General features: G+C 34.0%; 1 long non-coding RNA gene across 1 annotated transcript; it reads left to right on the top strand.

Annotated features, from left to right (window-relative positions):
* The first annotated feature begins 6,126 nt into the window (after nt 1-6,126).
* On the top strand, nt 6,127-7,514 carry LOC127868027 (uncharacterized). The gene is made up of 3 exons (XR_008043855.1): nt 6,127-6,211; nt 7,187-7,277; nt 7,437-7,514. It is a non-coding gene; the product is annotated as an uncharacterized LOC127868027 (long non-coding RNA).
* Nucleotides 7,515-7,762: the final 248 nt, after the last annotated feature.

Genomic DNA, 7,762 nt, shown 5'->3' with positions numbered 1-7,762 from the left:
ACTTTTGTACCCCAGACAATAGGTGACCTTTTCATCTGTGCTGTTTGTTGACCATGTGTGTTACTTACAATCTCGTATCTATATGCTGACTCTGGACTCATTGTGTTCTTATTTGGATTTAATCTTAAATCAGGTCTGACTTTCCATTTTATTGATTCCAATTATACCCCACCTGAGTGTAAACATATTTGCGTTCTTACTTTAAAGAAATCTTAAATCAGGTCTTAGTTTTGCAAATACCTCCCAAGGTGTATTATTAAATTCTCAAACTTCATCTTAACATTGCCTATACATATTATTGAAATATCCCCTTATTAATTTCCGTCATAAGAATAAACTCATTAGAATAAACGATATGTTATAAGCTGTTACATGACAATAAGGTAAGTTTACCATGTTTCCAAAAAAGCGAAAAAAACTAAACATTTCTGTCCAAAGTTAAACTTCATGCAAAGAACTGGTTTTCAAATTAAAAAAATACACAGTCACTCTTGTATTAAGAGACCACATTAGGGAGTAACCAAACGTGGTCTCTTAATAAAATGGTCTTTAAAAAAAGACGAATCCGGACTAAAGTAAATTAATTGTCAGTGTCAAATTCATAGACCGATTCTATGACAAAACTATCTTGTTTAACATTTAAATTATATTAAATAATCCAGAAATCCATATATTAGTGTAGATAAACAATTTATTACCTTGCAATTTTATAAACAGTAATAATCCAAAAAAACACTGTTGCCGTTTTTTACGATAAATGTGTTTCAAGAATTTCGTTAAATCAAATGTTCGCCCTTTTTTGGAAATGTACAGGAAGTTGGTATATCGAAAGTACTCGGCCTTTCGCGGAAAGCTGAGACAAATGTTATCATTATTTCAAAGCGTATGCGGAATAATTACGATTGCAAATAATTGGAACTGAACGTGCGTTACCCATGTGTTCATTATTAGCGCATCGGATAGTGCACTTTAATTAACCGTAAACATCACCTTCGTTCTTAGTAAGTCATTCAAAAGGCGGGGCAATGCACGTGCTATTACGCAATTGGTTCAGCATGTTCAGTTTGACAAAGGAAGCCAATTTTATCGGCGAGAAAGTCTCGTTTAATGGCTTCTTGACAGGAAGGGGCTCTCCTTTGATTACGCCAAACTGACGATAAATCTGCGATCAAATTTATCCCAAGTCTATCAATAGATTTTCAAATTTTTCCACCACGTGGTCGCTAAATCAAATATTCGTTAAATACAAAATCAAAATAGAGTTAAAACGCTCGGGGCGAATTAAAAGCGGTCGCATAAGACAAAGGTCGCTTAATTCAAGTGGTCGCATCCACAAGATTGTCTGTAAAGGGATAATAGGACAGAAAACAGTCAGTTTTTAGCCATTAGACTTACTTATGTTAAGTCTGATATAGCCCTCACAATGGTTGAGTTTTTATTATGTGTGGGTGTAAGTGTATATTATTCCGTCCCAGCGCGTAATGACGGTGAGTTTATAATTCATCATGTCATGACTACTAGTTTGGAGGTCGTGGGTTCTATTTCCAGCTAGAGCTCCGTATTTTCACAATAATGGCGACGAGGCAAACACGAACTGTGAATTAGTTAATGGTTTTTAGCTTGTGTAATGGTTTCAGGTAGTCGCTTGTTTTGCTGTTGACGCTTGTAGCAAAGTGTATGTTGCCTTGAAACATTAAGAGTGGGCGGAGTGTAATGATTTATGTTCACTTCCAAAAGCCTTGCTGTTGGGCTAGCATTTAAAGTGTCTGACTGCCCATCTGGGGGTTTTGGGTTCAATTCCGCGCTTTAGCTTCGTATTTTCATGATTGTTATCTTATATAAAACCATTTAGCACAACGCTGTGAAAATGTGCTTTTAACAAGTATATATTGTGTTTTTTTTCCAGTTTACAGAACCAGACAATTATGGAAGGTTTTAAATATTGACAGTCTTGCCAACTGGAAAGAGGCCTCAGTGAAGGGTTACACCACCTGGAGAATTACAGCAAATGACTGGTGGTCAAACCTCAAGGAAACGTCTAGTATGTTTGTTAAGATTAATAAAGCTGTGTCATCAGTATTTAATTCACATCAAGATGGTCTGTTAACCAACTGTTGTGTCTGGTATGTTTTCGGACACTAAATATTCGGACGCCCTCATTAAAGCAAAAAAGTATTTTCCCTGAATTTTTTGTTTGCATATCCACATAATCACCCATAGTAAACAACTCTTATTTTTTGGAACTTTTACAATAAAAATGTGTATCGGACTTCAAAATAATTTCTTCATTTGTTGTCAATTTTAAAGGTGATTTTACGACCAAACGTTTGTTAAATAGTGGATCGTTTATTTAATTTTATTGGAAAAAGTCCATTTACAATAATTTTAGGTTATTTGACGGCGGTTTGTATATTTCAATGATATATTTGGATGAGTACACATCTGACATACGATATTGGACGAGCCAATAGGTGAATTTACATTATCGTATTATGTGTGAATTAAACGCTTTCACTTAACTTGTGTGATTTTATTTTAAGCTAGTGTTATATGTGGGTTTAAGTTTACTAGGTAATGATCGGGCATGTTCGGTCTAACATGGACCGCTCTTCAGATTATATTGTATGCGCGCGCGTCCAATATTGTTAAATATTACGAGTATTTGGTCCAAATTGCGACATGTGATAAGATTATATGAAAAGATATAGAAGATGTATTTAAAATGATGTAAACTGTTGCGTGGTGCATCCACCACCTCAAAGTCAAGTTCACATTTGCCGTAAATTTGACCGTAAAACATTTTAATTATAAAGACTGTAACTTTCTCATTCATCATTCAATTTTTAAATATCTTATCACAAATTAACATCTTGGGAGACACCCTTGTCCTATCTCAACTGTCAAAGTAATTATTAGAGGTCAAACGTAAAATTTGACCACAAACAACTTGTCCAAAGCTTTGTTATTCACTCTGCAATTTGAAAATAACTTACCACAAATGACCAGAATTAAGAGATGAAATGTCGCGTGTATGTAATTTTTCAAATTCAGGGATGAATAGGCAAATTATCGGTTTAGATTTCATGGATAAATTAACAATTAAAAAAATGATAGGCACAGTAAACAGAAATGTGTTTGCATTTCAGTCTTAAGTCATGTTAATGAGATGGTAATTTATAAAAAAGAAATTGATTTAGCATAGCAATTAAAGCTTTTTTATTGTGAACCCGATCAAAATTTCTGTATTGCACTGTATTCCACTCATATGGAAGCTAATTTACACACAAACATCTTGTGCGGTCGTGACGAAGTTGATATGTTTTCACCTTTTATCAGGAAGTTTCCTTCTTTGATTCCCACTCAAAGAGAGTTCTCATGATATTCTCCAAGGATAGGTAACGGATTTTAATGTGCCTTAATATTACATAGACATTCAATATTATCAAGCTTAAATAAATAAGTTTTAAAAAAGTGATTGACAAATAAATGAGATAAAAATTATAATTTGATATGAGCTGTTATAAAACACGTTGCATTGTCGTTTGTAAAACTTGATATCCCACTGCCATGTTCTCTAGGGCGACGGCGCAGGAATCCAGACAACACTAAGAGCTTCACAGTCGGATCAGAGAGCTGTGGTGGCTTGCCAGATAATCATTATTGTAATGGGCCCCTAGTTGCTGATACCTCCTTTGTGTGGGTATTGAGAATATAAAAGATACAATTAAACATGTTTAAATTGATGAGCAAACACATGCTTTATATTTCTGTGAAATATCATGTTGACGGAAACAATTCCCAAATTAAGTTATTCACTATTTTCCGATTCCATAATAAAACTCCATTGATTACAAAATCATGCTCTTGAAAGATCATATAATAAAGAAACGTTTTTGTTTCAATGAAATTTAAATGAATAATAAGAGAAAACACACACTTTTCATAAAGATTTTTAGATCGCGGACATTAAATCTTCCAAGCCATACATTTTTGTGTGTCGCACATTGAATGATATATTGTACCAGTATGGTTAAATTACTGTTCATTACAGATTTGTTGTGGTTGTTTGCACTAGTGGAGGCTGCTTATTGAGTCAGGACTATGGACCTTATCGAACTAAAGCTGGTAAGCAGACTTTCCATTCCTCTCAACCCTTTGTATTTTTGTCCTATACCTTCAATATAGTTGTATGCTTTTACAGACCACGGCTTTGATTAAACAAGAAAGTTTACTTTACTTTATTTTAAATGACACAATACACTAAAGGGTTGTGCACTGATATATCATAAGTGAGTTCTGTGTCTGTGCAAGTTCTTTATTGATAATTTAAGGACAGGACTAATTATGTGATTTTGTCTTGTACATATATTATTTGCACATTAATGTGGATACCTTAATTTTGTTTCAGAATTAAGTGGTGATTCGGTGATTAAAGAGTCGAATGTCGGAATGATAGCTGGAGTAATTATAGGTGTTTTAGCTGCAGTCGTCGTCGTTGTTATTGTAACCGTTTTCCTCCGTCGCAAAATGGTCAATCAGCCCACGTACGTAAATTGTTTATCGTTTACTGCTTTCAACTTTTGAGAGTCAATTTTCGAACAAAATTTACTTATAATCAACTTAATCAGACATCATTTACATATTTTTCCTACAGACATATTTGTAAATGTTATACGTTGAAAAACACAATCTTTTATTGTAGAAATGTCAAATATTTCTTCTTATTAATTTTTTTCTTCTTAATTTTAACAATTTAATTATTGTTCGTTAATAGTTATGTTGCTTCAACCTTTTTTGAAAAACACGAAATTTCTTAACATTTTGCACATCATTCCATTAAAATATAGTTTTCTGTTGTTGTTTCTGTCGTTAGCTAACCTGAGCACGAAGTTTCACCTTGGTCACATGCGTCTGAATACATGTTAAACGTCAATAGATCAAATCTTTGAATGACTGTGTAACTGTTCGATATGCAACATGAATTACTCAATCTTCATGATACTGAATCTGGGTCACGCGCGTCTAAATATTAGGTCACCGGGTTAAATCTTAGAAACACATGTTAACCACTCTAGGTGGCAAATGTATGACTCGGTTGATTCAACAAGTGTCAGAAAGTTGATCTTGACAAAATCTAGGCCGAGTTTGAATTGTGATAACTGGCGTCCAAAATAAGGTCACCAGGTCAATTCTTGTCAGTATCAACGCAAGTGCAAAGGTGGGTCACGTGCGTCCATGTCAAATGATACAAAACATTACTCTGGAGAACAGATTTATGACTCAATATTGAAAAGACTTTGTCCAAATTTTAATTTTGTCATTGTCTATACCGTCTCAAATCTGGAAAATGTGCGTCAAAAGCTAGGTTTCGTTTTTAATCTAAATATTACCATTTTTTATTTAATCTGGATTAAATATAGTAAGAATGTTTAACTTTACAATATCTTGAATAAGTTTAAACAATGCCAAGTGAGTTCAAACAATTGATCATCAGGTCAAATCTTTGGCACCACGCTTGAGGCTACATTTATTCTTATTAAACCTTTTCAGGATGTTGTTTACAGCGGAATATATGTAACTTGCATTAAGAAACTAGGTAACCATGTCACGTGTTCAAAACATCTTAACTTGGTCAAAATGTTTATGTTTGCAATATCTAGGCCAATGTTGAATCGTGGTCAGATGCATATTAAACCATTTCACTAGCTCGTTTCTAAAGAAACCTATTGGCACGATTTTAGGGGCGCATTTTTTACTCAAGCTTGATGAAACTCTTTCAAAATGTTTACCTTGGCAGAATAAAGGAATACTTGTATTTGGGTAAAGTGTGGTCAAAAACTAGATTATCTGGTATTCAACCATGTTTGTCTGTGAAGTCAGGTGAACGCTTAGGCAATCATGACCCTTTGTGTCTATTTATATTTAAGTGCAAAGATGACTGTAAATTATGCAAAGGAGAAGAAACACAGGTAAACACATAATCTAGTGGATTATTGGACACAGTATTTTTATGCTAAAATATAAAAAAAAACATTTTACATATTGTGTTGCAAATAAAATGATTCATTCTTAAAACACGTTTTTTTCTGAATGCCTTTTGTAACGGACTTTTGTTATGTTTGTTTGCAGGCCAGTTCGTCTGATTGAATTCAGCAATTACTTGACCTACTTAAAGAAAGATTCCAATCTGCTTTTCTCTGCAGAATATGAGGTCAGATTACTGTTTTAGCTCATCTGAGTACAACGTACTCGATATCAGCTTTTGTTATCACCTTTTTTCTGTCGTGCGTCATATATCGTCAGTATTTACTTAGTTTAATAAGTTAGCATTAATATAAAGTTTGTGAACCCTCTGTAGGGAACATTCATCGCTAAATCTTCGTGGATCTTGATGACAACATTTGCTCAATGTTATATGGACAAATATCAAAACTGTGTCAAAGTGGATCACTAGCTACGCCACAACGTCTAATTAAAGAAAACAATTGTTAATATTCCAGAGACCATATTCACTGCCTAAATTTGATGAAACTATAGGAAAACATTTGTCAAAGTAATTTCTTATTCGAGTTCGGAACCCAATACATATGGTCAAACATACGGTCACAATGTCAAATGAAAGATACACCTTGTGAACAATATAGAGGCTAAAGTTATCATCCAATATTTGTTCCATTGGGTCATGATAGCATGCTTCTAATTATAGGTCCGGCGAGTTTAGAAACTGGGTCACGAGGAATCGTAGTTAAAGATAAAGCTTGTTGACCAGAGGCCACATTTTGGGCTCTATTTTTATAACATTTTGGACCTTTTTTCCCGGAAGTTGGTCACACGGTATCAAAGTAGGTCACTGGGTCTGATTAACTCGAATGCTTGCGAATATTGTAGATGCCACATACTTAACCCAATCATCATGAAACTTGATCAGAATATGTTTCTAATGATGTACGACATCCAAATGGTTTCTATCTTGTTTGGTATTTCCTTATCATTATAAAAGCAAAAAAGGTAAAAATAAAAATTATACATCATGTTTTGAAATAAATTCCTTTTCTTTCCAATTAAACAGTGTTTGAATGAAAGCAGATGTAAATTATTGCAAAATAATGTGTTATTGATATAAGTTGTATAAACAAAGCATAGTATACGTTACAATATTTATCGCCATATTTAAAACATGATTTAGGAAATGGAATTTCGCAGTCCTAACCACTCCACAAACGCAGCAAACCTACAAGAGAACAGGTCGAAGAACAGATTGCCTAACATCGTTCCATGTGGGTGAAATTCGTAAATATAGTTGCGAATTCTTAATCAGTTTTGTGTGTGCGTTATTATTTTGAAATATCTTGTTGAGTATACAAGAATGATATTTGGGTTTTGTTTTAACGCTAGTAAGCATTTTGTCATTAACTTGCACAAACACATACCTTCAGATGACCATTCTCGGGTTAAACTGAGCATAATCAGTGAGGATAATAAAGGAGACTACATCAACGCGAACTTTTTGCCGGTAAGTTAATTTCTTCACCGAATGTTGTTTTGATTTTGTATTTTACAAATCGCCTAGACAAGTGATTAAAAATTTTGTAAAAAGGTATACATGAAACCTAACAATTCATCCGAGTGGAATAAAAGCAAGTCATCCACGTTGTTAGTTTTCCGTTGGAGCAATAGTTACATGATCTGATCCTTTAGCTTCAGTTCACTTGTAGGGTTACAATTCGTCACGGGAGTATATAGGCTGTCAAGGGCCGTTGGG

This window comes from Dreissena polymorpha, chromosome 1 (assembly GCF_020536995.1).
Source record: "Dreissena polymorpha isolate Duluth1 chromosome 1, UMN_Dpol_1.0, whole genome shotgun sequence".
Taxonomy (NCBI): Eukaryota; Metazoa; Mollusca; class Bivalvia; order Myida; family Dreissenidae; genus Dreissena; species Dreissena polymorpha.
The sequence above is the reverse complement of the archived record's forward strand: the minus strand, read 5'-3'. Positions and strand labels throughout refer to the sequence as shown.